Here is a 13,124-nt window from a genome sequence, read left to right as displayed (position 1 = left end):
TTATCCGCTTATAACGGTAGTGTAGAGCATCATGCTTCGTAACATTTCTCATGTTCGCATACACTCGTCTTACATGTATTTGGGTTCGGCTCATCATACTAACCAATGTCAATTTCACTTTCCTTGTTTGAATACGTGATTTATCACATGTCTTGGAATTGGATCATATACCATGCTCATAGCCGAGCCTATAAAAATGGCATAAATGTGTGCGCTGCATTAGTCATGTTGTATGGTTTAGGAACATGCATGTTTTTTAATCATTTTTATCTATTTGGCTTGCCTTGGAGTACTAGGTGAGCACTTATTGTTTTGGCATATCACATTGAATGTTTCTGTTGCCATATCGAGCATGCTTTCTATGGGGCTAAGTGTTTAAGTGATATATTTGTTTGAATGCTTGTGGATGAAGGCTAATTGCTAAAATTGGGATAAGTTGATAAATGTACATACAAGTTCGCTTTTTTCTAGTGACGAGTATCAAAAATAATTTTCAAACAAACATGAAATCAAAGCGTTCCAACTTTTGCAAATTAGTCTATACTTGTGTGCAACACATAGAAATGTTAGTCTAACAATCGGAATAAGAGCATATAATGTAAATAAAAATCACATTATGATTAGTAAAGGCTGATCTTTGATTGGGCGAGTGGGGTATTCAATTCATGACCTTCCCCTCTCGTACCTAAGTTCCCGAGTCGAGACACTTTGGTGGTGACAGATAAATGGCCTTTGGCACAAGTTACGGGTTTTCTAAATTTTTCAAAAATATTTAGGTGACGACTCTGAAATCTGGTAATGCAGTCCATTTTTGATTCAAATCAATTTTTCAAAAGAATTGCCGGATTTGAACTCTTTTTGTGTTTTCACTGTTTCACATTGCACTTGTGAAATCAGATTCAGAATCATGAGAGTTTAAACTGTAGGGCTAGTTGTATCCGAAAGGAGCACGGAAAACAAGCTACAACAACTAGCATTTAAAAAAAAAAATCATACCAATGTAAACATTTACACTGCAATGTGAAAACATAAAACAAAATTGAAAAAAGTGAAAATCGACTATTTTAATTGTTCAATGGTAACAAAAATAATTGTTCAACTAACAAGCATAGTAACAAAAATAACAAACATACAATTAACTTTCAAAAAAACAAAATTGATACCAAAATACAATGTGAATGTTCACAATTTACAATTAATATACAACTAGTTTTAAAAAAAATAAACTCATACTAATGTGAACATTTACACTGTAACGTGAAAATATAAAATAAAATTGAAAAAAGTAAAAATTGACTATTTTGATTGTTCAATGGTAACAAAAATGATTGTTCAACTAACATGCATAGTAAAAAAAAAAAAAAAAACAAAATGCAATTAACTTTTGAATTGTTTTTATTAAAAAAAAATCATACTATAATATAATGTGAATATTCACAATTTACAATTATCATACAACTAACCTTAGAAAAATTAAATTCATACCAATGTGAATATTCACACTGCAACATGAAACAAAATTGAAAGGAAAAAAAATATTTCAATTGTTTAATGGTAACAAAAAATGATTGTTTAAACAACAAGTATAGTAACAAATAATCAATAATATATGAACATTCACATCTTGCAAGATATATAATTATGTCTATATCTATATTTTAACACTTATTTCTCATGCTTTCAAACAATGTGAAATGTGAACATTCACATTGATTGACAAAAAAAATAGAAACAATGACAGCAATATAATTAGAAATCCAAAAAAAAAAAAACTCAATTAGTCTAAAAATAAAAAAATATCAACTACATCCTCATCTTCATCATCATTTTTATCATTATCGCTATCATTAATAATCTATGCAATTTCACTATTCCACCAATCCAAATCAAACCAAACCCACATTTGAAAAATATGTTTGTAACAAAATTGACTGGATATAAACAAAGTTTTGAGTTACAACAATGGAGAAACGTAGAGTTTCGAACATAGAGTAACAATGGACGAATACAAAACTTTGAACACAAAGTGACAATGGAGGAACACAAAACTTTACCGTAACAATGGATGAAGATAATATTATTTCACCACCATGTATAAACTAGAGTTTCTAAATCCTACCAAATAGCGAGTTTCGAAACTTTAGTACAATGAAACAATACCACCAATGTGAATGAAACTGATCAAAAAGAAAAATGTGAATAATGGTAACTACCAAAATAAAGGTAGCAACAAAAAAGAAATGTGTATATCATTTTTCTATATAATACATATTAATAATAGATATAAGGGTATAATAGTCCAACAAACAATATAAATTAGGAAAAAAAGACCTCATGGAATAAAAGTATAAATACATGGGACTAACTAGGTTATAATTTTTCTTGGTGACCTTATTACGTTAGAACACCTTTAAATAGGATTTATCAATAAAAAATTATTTTTTTAAAACTACCCTTTGATAGTACATTTTTTTAGAAATATCTATTATTGTAATTGTACTTTTTGTGTTATTAATGAATTTAAAATAAGGATAAAATAGTAAGTTCATATTATTTTATTTCTTGAATTTTGAAAATGTACTAATATTTTTGAATAATAAAAAATAAAATAAATGATTAATATTTTGAAACGAAAGGAGTATTTGTTATTGTACTTGACATTATTGGAGTACAAAGACAGTGACTCAATATTAAAGAAAAACGAAAAAAAAAGAAAGAAAAAAGGTGAAAGAGAAATAAAATAAAAAAGAAAAGAAAAAGAACAACAGTTGCTTATTGCAGCAAGTCATTGTGGATATGCTTCAATAATTGATTGTAAAGCTGGAATTTTGATTGTGTTGTAGCACGGGAATCCTCCTTCTAGTATTTTTTTCCATTCAAGCTCAGTCTTTTCCTTCTCACCTTCACATACCATGAGCATCACTAGATCCATTGCCATGGATGTGTTGTCAAATAGGTCATCACCTCAAGGCTGCAAAACCACATCAACTATAACCATCTTCCCTATCTTTTCTGGTATTGGTCTTCTACAATATTTCAATACCTTGACATAATCTTCATCACTCCAATCATGCAGGATAGACTGCATGCAAACAATTTTATTTTGCCGACTCACTTGTAATTGTATATACATAGATGGATACATAGATAATTGAAAGAATTGGAAGGAAGTTATACCTTCATGAAGATTGCATTTGAAGTTGGAATGGCACTAAACATGTCACCTCCAATATGATTAACTCCAGGGCATGGTGGTGCAGTGGTAATAACATGTGGCAAATCAAAGTTGGTACCTTTAATATGGTAGCCCCTCTACCATCCCCAACATTGACTAGAGATCCAATGGAATCAAGCCCATGTTTGTATTCAGATATCAAAGCCTTGATAGTGATCCTAGTAGTACATTCCATGCCATCATTGAAGACCTTGTTGATCTCAGGATAGATGGAAGCAAAGTCCAATAAGGCACGCCCATGAGCCTTGTGGAATGCATTACCACCACCTTCTTGTATGGATTTGGAGAGGAAATAGAAAGGTGCAGTTAGCAATGGATGGTGTACGAGCACATAAATAATCTTCTCGTATAGTCCTGTTGATCAAGTTTGCACTCCTCCAAATGTCATCGCTTTACTACCTGAAAACACAAACGTGAGCTAGCCGGTGGGTGTGTGCCGGGTACCTCTCTGATACCTAAGTCAGCAAATAGACAATAGACAAAAGCTCTGTGTATTTGAGAGTAAAAATTGTGATACCTGTACATAGGTTCTGTACGAGCTTTTATAGATTCTGCGTGGCATAATCCTAGTAGAATTCTTATTCTCCAATGTAGAATCCTTCTAGGAATCACATCTCTAAAAGATAATGCTCATTTTTTAACACCCTCCTCATTGCTTAACCAAGTGAGATGGTTCAAACCTTATGCTACGGTTTGGTAACAGCATAACCGAGCTAGCAGAGCCTTGCCTTAAACCAGGCTTAACCGGGCTCACTCAGCTCAGTGTTATCTTGGGCATCATTTAGCTCGGTCTTCCTTCCATCGGTACCTTGGTCCAGAGTATCCAGACCAGGCCACTGGCGGCCACCTCTGATCAAGCTAACGGGATCAAGGACAAAGCTACGTAGATCCTTACTTCGGCCCATAGCTTGGCCCATTTCAACATATGGACTTTAGCTCGGCCTAAGTTTACACATAAATTACCCTCTCAATTGCCCCTTAATTCCATCTGCAATGCATGATTTGGGATTATTCTTCTCCAACCGAGCTAAGTGTACAAGCCTCTAACTGAGCTCAAATGTTACCGGGCTTCCGATTCGCTCAGTCCAGAAATGGTTTATCAGTTGCTTTGCATGTCGTTCCATTACCCAAGCACGTCTGAAACGTTATTTATTCCTCTGGACACGTGGCAAGCCCCCACTAGCTATGTACACCTGTTACAGCCATTTCTGTACTACGAAATTTTGAATAGTCCTGCCAATTCTTGCGCCTATACAAAAACTCATTTCTCGAACCAAAGCACTCTTGCTGTTCATCGTCACTGTTCACCTTTTTTTTTTTTTTTTTTTTTTTTCTGAAAAACCTGTCGCATTCTTTAACCTCAAATCTTCACTTTCTACTGCCAAGTTTCTAACCCAGCACCTGAATCGCTTGATTTGCTCATTCCAAATGCAGCAGCTTGTTCTGTTGGTTTCAGCCTTCAGTCTGTAAGTACCTTATGCCCTTTCCTCATTTTGCTGGTGTTCCTTTTTATTTTAATTTTTATAATTCCAACACATAATCCCCATACAAACGTGTTATACACACTAGAACGTTTTTGAGTCTAAAAACCCAAAGCCTCATGCTCAAGCCCAGAAGCACACTAGTTGGATTTGTAAAAATAGTGTTTTTGATCCAAAATTACACTGTGACAGAACTAGGAACTTGTTTGCGACCCTTGAGCTTATTCCTGACCGAACTGGAAGCGCGCTATAACCTTGTGCGTTGATCTCTACTCGGGCTATAAAACTTGAGCTGTACCTGTTTGACGACCCTTGAGCTTATCCCTTACCGAACTGGAAGCATGCAATAACCTTGTGTGTTGATCTCTAATAGGGCTATAAAACTTGAGTTGTACCTGTTGGACGACCCTTGAGCTTATTCCTGACTGAACTAGAAACTTGCTGTACCCCAGATGTAGCCGAGCTAGGATTATACTTCTTTTAACTTTTGCCTGTTTACTTAGCCCGGTCTAGTTATTTGGGCATAACACCTTTTATGTTCACTTTGTAGACTTGACTAGGTTGGTCAGGTACACCTTTGCACTTTGCCCCTGGGCGATTTTACTCAACCGAGCCACCCTAAGCTTCCTCAGCGCCCATAGCGATCCCGGTTTTTTCCCGTCATATAAAGCGTTCCGGACTTAGGTTCCGTGGTTAGTTGTTGTTGTCTATATCTTGTTTCCATCCTTTAATTCCTTGTATTTGAGTTTTGGGATGTGTTGGGTAAGTTTGGAATAGGTTGGTTAGGTGTTAGAACAAATGGTTGCTGTTCAGAATCTGGCATCTTCGCTTGAGTGAAGCTTTTTGCACTTGATCGAGCCTTGGGTTTTTGCTTCTTCACTCGAGCGATGGTTCTTGCACTCGAGCGAGATTTTTGTGAGGTGTCTCTTCACTTGAGCGAGAACTCTTGTGCTCGAGCATGCGTCTGCGTTTAGATTGGACCTGAAGGTTGGTATTCTTCGCTCGAGCGAGCTTTCTTTCGGTTGAGCGAGCGAGCTCTATGTTTTGTGTTCCTTCGCTCAAGCGAAAACTCTTGTGCTCGAGCGTGCGTCTGGGTTGCAGACCTGAAGCTTTGAATTGTGCGCTCGAGCGAGGCTTCTTGCGTTTGAGTGAGGTGTTTGTTGTGTCTGGTCGCTTGAGCGACCACTTCTTCACTCGAGCAAGCCTCGTTTATATCAGTTTGCAGCAGAGGTGAAATATACCATTTTTGATCCTCTTCTTTCCCACAAACCCTAGATCGGCTGTCTTTTTCTCTAAAATACCCCTTCTCTCTACAAATTCTCTTAATCTAGAGTCCTTCTACCCTACTTCCTCTGTAAAGAGGGTGAAGTATCGCGTGGGCTACACTTTGATTTGAAAAAGGTTGGATTTGGAGCATCTTGGGTTTCTCTCTTCATCTCCTTTGAGTTTCTCCATTTGAGGTAGGGATAATCTACTCCTTACTATGGGTTTTGACATAAATGTTGGTTATTTTGTATAGATGGTGGTGTTTTGGAGTTTTGGGTAAAGTTAGGGTTTGTTTTGAAATTATAAAAGAGGGGTTTTCATGTCTTTGGGCTCCTTTGTGTATGAGAGGTCTTGAGATTGGATCCATTTGTGTATAATTGATGAAATTGAGTATTTGGGACTTGATGTTTGAAAAGGGGAAGTTTTTCCCTAGTTGGCAATTAAATAAATTATTTGGTGTAATATGAAATAGATTTGAAGATTATGAAATTGTAGGAAATTGTGATTAAATGGTTTAGTTGGATTAATGAATCACTCACCCATGGAAAATGTAATAATTTTTCTGTTTGATAGATTTGTTTATCTGTCCAGAGATAACTGTTTTGGACTATCGGTGGAGGATAGCCATGATTGTTGTAGAACTGCATGATGATTAGGTAAATTGAAACTAATCAATGAGATTATGTCATTGAATATGAAGGGTGGATTAACACATTGAATATGTGCTTTAATTGATCATTGTATATGATAAAGTGTTTAAATACATTGTATATGTATATTTGTTTGGGAGGAGAAAATGGATGTACTCTATTGTGTGAGAGGAGATATGGGATGTACTCCACTGTTTGAGAGGAGATAGGGGATGAACTCCATTGATAATTAAGTTAGCCGGAGTGTCCAGGGTGAAAGTCCCGAAATCTTATATACGTTTGAATAACGTTGATAATTGAAGTGTTAAAAATATGAGTTGTAGTCTCATTGTGAATTGTGGATAATTGAAATGTTAATAAGATGAGTTGTAGTCTCATTTAAATTGTTTGGTTAGATAATGAACCATGTCTATGAATTGAATTGGATAAATAAAGAGAAGTAGATTGAAACATGGATGTAATTGTTGTTGGGCTATGGAAAGGGTGTGAGTTGGTTTACAAGTGTTAACCATTTGTTGAATGCTAATGTTTTAGTTATTTCTCATATTTGGTTTAGCATATCTCCACTAGGCTTTGGCTTACCCTTCTGGGGACACCATTTTCAGGTACAGGTGACATGCCGCCTCCAAGATCTTAGCTTGGGAGGTTTAGGAGTTGAAGACTCTTCTTCTGTTATTTGTTTTGTTGATTACATGTAAATCTAAGCCGAGGGCTTTACTTGTAAAAGAGTTAGAACTCTTCTTTTGTGTAACCAAGTAACAACTTGGAAAGATGTAAGCCACAGGGCATTCCATTATTTTGTAAACATTTGGGACTTATATGAAATACCCTTTTGTAATATTAACTCTGATGTATGTATGGAAATATGATTATCTATCATGTATATAGAACTGTTAGATGATGGGATTATGTATTATTTTGAGGGTGTTACAACGCTAGGCTAGGCATCTGTGTCCATTTGGAACACCACAATTTTTAAGTATAATGGGTAAATACCGGTTCTTGGTGGACTTGCCTGGGGCCATGGCCGAATTTCGAAAAGACTACCATATTCCTGATGACGTCCACCTCTCCTTAGCTGAGCTAGACACCACTCCCTGGGGCAAATCGGGATTCGTTCCATTTACAGTAATATTAATCGTAGAAGTCGGGGGGCTCCGATTCCCTGTCCAGCCTTTCATATGCGAGTTCCTTAAGCAAACAAGATTGTGTCCAACCCAACTCTCCACAAATACTTATAGGATAATAAATGGCATCGCCGAGCTATTTCACCAATATTCGCTTGTCCAAAATGACGACGGTTGGGTATACTACCTCAGAGTTAGAAGAGGCCAAGAAAAAATTATAAAAAACACACTGGACAAAGACTTGAACGATGACGATTTCTTCTGGTTCTTTGGCCAGTTTGAAGACCAGGAAGCCCAGATACCGGGCTATAACATAAACTGGAATAAAAGAACTACTGGTAAGAACATCTTGGTCCAACCTTCTTTGTTATTTTCAATAACCACTGCGCTAACCCATTGTTACTTTCCTTGTCTTTCTTTTTTTACAGATTTGAACCAGCTTAAATCGCAGTATACTTATGCTAATCAAGACGCCTTTCGTGCCGCACTTTGATACCGCCACCGCGATTGGGTTGAGCTACTAAACTTTGAGCCGACCTACTAGTACAGCGGAAAGAGGAAAACTAGAGTCACTAACTTCCTCCTAGAACCTTCACCCAAGCTGGATCCCACTCTCTCCCAGATCAATTTAATTCCCTTGACTGAGGAACAGGAAATGGCAAAACGAAGGGCCGTACGGGCTCTAATCACCGAGCAACCCTCCTCCGAAAACCAACCAGAACAAGCCCCATCTCACCAACCGCATGAGACCATTGTTGCTCTACCAACAACCAGGGCAACATCATCCTGGTTGAGCAAACGTGCGCGTACCTCTTCAAGTGAATTGCAAACCTGGTGGATAAAGAAGAGACCGCACTACCTGAATGGGCGTCCTTGATGTCCTACAAGAATCGAGCTGTATCCATCACGAATTCAGTGGTGGCAGAAAAGGTCCATATGCTCGCATTCAACCTCTCCAAAAGTGTCTGTCTGCCACCAGACATGGAACACCATGACCACCTGATCGAGCTCAAGGCCATTTGCTTGGCAACCAAGTCTATGGTGCTTGTAAGTTTTCTTCCCTCTATTTGTTTCCACTTTTAACTGTCTGTTTGTTCAGTTTAACATAATCACTACCTTTCCTATTTGTAGGCTTTGTAGAAGAACCATGTTGCCCATAAACGCGTACTTGAACTTCACAAGACAGCGCGGTTGGCCGTGGTAGACGCAAGTGCCAAGTCGGCCGAAGTAAAACAGGCCAAGCTGAAAATGGCTGAGCTGGAATCTGAAAATGCACGGCTCACCGAACTGGTCAACGCGACAGAAGCCGATAAGCAAAAGGCGCTGGCCGAAAAGGAAGACCGCTACTGTTGCAAACTGGCAAAGTTGGAAAGAAAGAAGAGTGCTGAGATCACCGAGCTACAGAAGAAGATGGAAGACGCTGAAGACCGAGGCTTCAAAGAAGGGGAGGCAACGTATGTTTTGCAGTGTGAAGCTGCCAAAGATATCTTCTTCAAATGAGGGTAGAAGGCTACTGCCGTTAAGCTCGGTCAGGAGCTAGACACCGAGTTATTTCAGAACCCTCCCCCTCACTTTATTCCAAGCTACAAGTCAGACTACGACAACGCGGTCCAACATAAGTTTCTTCAAGTGGGGGAGGAGGAAGAAAACCCTGAATCATATAATGCCCCGCCTGCAAACACTGAGCCCGGTCTCCAGCCTCTTCCACCAGCTTGGGTGGATCCATGCAGCCAACTGATGCCAAGTGTAGTTAAGGGGGAAAACATAACCGACCTAGCTCAGGAGGTCGCCTCTAAAACCTGCTTGTCGAGTGGTGAAGCCCGTGTTGATTTGGACGCTGACCTAGATGACCTGTTTGCCTAATTTTTCTCTTGTATATTTTTTCCCTCTTCACTTTTAGTTTTAAAAAATGTAACCGGGCTACAAGCCCCTTCTTTGTACTGAATTTTCAATGAATAAAATTTCTTATTTTGCAACATTTTGTTCGGTTAATGCACTTTTTCCCTTAGTGTACTAACTTTTCCACAAACTTAGCTGGCTTAATTTAGCTCGGCCTTCCCTTATCCTGCCCATCTTTTTTGGCCGAGATAAACATCTCATCCAGACAACAACTTTGGCATTTTAGACAAGTGTTGGTCAAACTTGCCAACCTTCTTCAGCTTAGATCCTTATCTCGGCTGAAGAAAGAATAAGTGTTGGTCAAACCTGCCAACCTTCTTCAGCCTAGATCCTTATCTTGGCTAAAGAAAAGAATTAAATGTTGGTCAAACCTACCAACCTTCTTCAGTCTAGATCCTTATCTTGGCTGAAGAAAGAATAAGTGTTGGTAAAACCTGCCACCCTTGTTGATTGCCCCTAGTTAGCAATAATTATGAACAACTTTCATAGTAAAAAGAATTGTGCTTAGAAAAAACTACTTGCTTTATTTGAAAAAACAAAAATTACAAGTGTTTTAAGGAAAAGATAAAAATAAAATAGTTTGAGATTGGCTGTGTTCCATGGCCTTGGAATAGCTTTGCTGTCCATATCTTCCAAGTGATATCCCCTTTTTCCAGCTAAACCAATCACTTTGTATGGTTCTTCCCAGTTAGGTCCTAACTTGCCATCTCTTGGTATCAAAGTGTTGCCCATTACTTTGCGCAGTACCCAATCTCCAATCTTGAATTGCCTTGGGTATATTGTTTTGTTATATTTCCTGGACAACTCTTGTTAGTATGTGACAATGTGTACTAATGCCCATTCTCTTATTTCTTCTACAAGGTCGAGTTCCAAGGTTATGGCCTCATTATTCAAGTTTGGATCAAAATTTTCGCTTCTAATAGTGGGGAGGCCTACTTCCAGTGGGATTACCGCCTTCATGCCATAGGCCAAGGAAAAAGATGTTTCTCCAATTGATCGTCGAGGTGTGGTACGGTAGGCCCATAAGACATGGGGAAGTTCCTTAGCCCACTTGCCTTTTGCTTTTTCCAATCTCTTCTTCAAACCGTCTAAGACTACTTTGTTGGAAGCCTCAGCCTAGCCATTAGCTTAGGGGTATGCCGGTGTAGAGTTGTAGAATTCTATCTTGTATTCTTCGCAAAAGCCCCTGAAGATTTTGCCATCGAACTGAGTGCTGTTGTCAGATATTAGAGCCTTGGGTATGTCGAATCGAGTTATGATGTTCTGCTAGACGAACTTTTTGACGTCTTTTTCTTTTATGGATGTGAGTGCTTATGCCTCCACCCATTTTGTGAAATAATCCGTTGCTGTGAGAAAGAACTTTTTGTTACAGGGCGCAGTTAGGAGTGGTCCTACTATATCTGGGCCCCACATTGCGAAGGGCCATGGGCTGGTCAATGGTAGAAGCTCTCTAGCTGGTTGATGTATTTGGTGTGTGAACTTTTGACATTTCTCGAACTTCTTGATATATTTCTCTGAATCTGCTTGCATGTATGGCCACCAATACCCTTGTGAAATTTCTCGGTAAGCCAGCGACCTTCCCCCTTGGTGGCTTCTGCAAACGCCTTCGCATATTTCAAATAAAAACGCCTCAACCTTGCTGGGATGGACACACTTCAAGTAAGGCCCTGTGAAGGACCTTTTGTACAATGATAGTGATGGGGAGAGCCAAAATCGCTGTGACTTTGCTCAAATTTTGTTGGCCTCTTTCTTTTCTTTACATAAGATGCCATCTTTTAAGAATATTATGCTGGGGTCCATCCAGGAAGGGCCTAGCTCTGCACAACATGCTTCAGCTGCTTTGGGTTGTTCAATGCTTAGTCTGGGTAGGAAGTCAATCAACAATGGGTGTGGGATAGATGTATTTTTCATTGACGCAAAACCGGCCAGCTCATCTGCTTTTCTATTTTCTTCCTTATCGATTTGCTCTATTCAGACTACTTCGAACTTCATGATCTCCTTTCTGACCAGGTCCTGGTACTTAGCCATCCTATCATCCTTGGCCTTGTAGTCGCCTGAAATCTGGTTGACTACCAGTTGGGAGTCATTGTACACCATCAGCTCGGTGGCCTTCATGCGAAGTGCCGATTTCAAACCTGCTAGTAATGCCTCATACTCTGCCTCGTTGTTGGATGCTGGGAAGCCAAGGTTGACTACCTGTTTAATTGTTGGGCCATTCGGTGAGATAATGACTATACCTAGTCTTGCACCGTACCTGTTGGATGCTCTATCTACGAAGAGTTTCCACATCTCTCCGACGAATAGCTTCCAGCAAGTGGAGGGGTCTGATGATGTCTTGGGATTAGAGGTGTTGCCGATGTCTTCTCCCAGGTTAATGTCTTCCATTGGTCCTTGTTCCTCACTGTCTGACTGTCTCAAGACTTTGCTTTTGGGTGAGTCCTTGCTAGTAATGCTGTGGTTTGCTCATTCTTTGCATTCTTTAGGGCTGGATGGTCTACTGTTTGACTGAGCATCTTGCTCTGGGGGTTGTGCCAATCTTGCGGCACTTTTCCCCATTTTTTCAGTTGCCTCGGTCAAGTCGATTGGGCAAACATGATGACTTCTTGGTGTGAACTCGGCCACGAAGTCTGTCAAAGCTTGGGCTTTTATTGCGATTCTGGGTTGAAACTTAATGTCAAACTTCCCTAACTTCATTGCCACTTTAATATTTGTCCCAAAAAATCTGCCATTTCAAACAAGGCTTTTAGGGGGAAAGCCGTTAAGACAACCACGGTATGGGCATGGAAATAGTGTGACAACTTTCTTGAAGCCATCATCAAAGCTAAGGCCAGCTTTCCCAACGGTAGGTACCTTGTTTCCGCGCCCAGCAATGTCTTACTAACATAAAAGATAGGCAGGTGTTGTATTCCCTCTGCTCTGACCAACATTGCGCTGACTGGATGTTGGGAAACTGCCGAGTACAAAAAGAGCTCTTCTCTTGGTATTGGGGTTACTAACAACGGAGGAGAGGTCATGTAGTCTTTCAAGCTTTCCAGGGCGCGGTCATACTCATCATCCCACACAAACTTGGCCTTCAGTGCCTGGAAGAATGGTCGACACCTGTCTGATGACCGATTTATGAACCGGTTAAGTGTGGCTGCTAGGCCAGTGAGATATTGCACTTCTTTGACTGTGTTGGGCCTCTCAAGATCTTGGATGGCTTTGATTTGAGAGGGATCAACTTCTATAACCCGATTGGTCACTAGGAAGCCTAGGAATTTGCCTGATCCTACGCCGAATGCGCACTTAGATGCGTTTAGACGCAGCTTGTGGGACTTCAAAATTTGGAACATTTCATCTAGGTCCTTGAGATGGTCCCTTTCATCCCTACTTTTGACCACCATATCATCTATGTAGGTTTCCATTGTTCTGCCTAACAATGGTGCAAACATTTTGGTGATCATCCGTTGGAATGGAGCCCTTACGT

At 39.4% G+C, this 13,124-nt stretch overlaps 1 pseudogene; it reads right to left on the bottom strand.

Annotated features, from left to right (window-relative positions):
• Positions 1–2,668: 2,668 nt before the first annotated feature.
• Positions 2,669–13,124, bottom strand: part of LOC114311703 (xanthohumol 4-O-methyltransferase pseudogene) — a 47,852-nt pseudogene continuing 37,396 nt past the window's right edge.

Source organism: Camellia sinensis, chromosome 8, assembly GCF_055761805.1.
Source record: "Camellia sinensis isolate YWXY chromosome 8, ASM5576180v1, whole genome shotgun sequence".
NCBI lineage: Eukaryota > Viridiplantae > Streptophyta > Magnoliopsida > Ericales > Theaceae > Camellia > Camellia sinensis.
The sequence above is the reverse complement of the archived record's forward strand: the minus strand, read 5'-3'. Positions and strand labels throughout refer to the sequence as shown.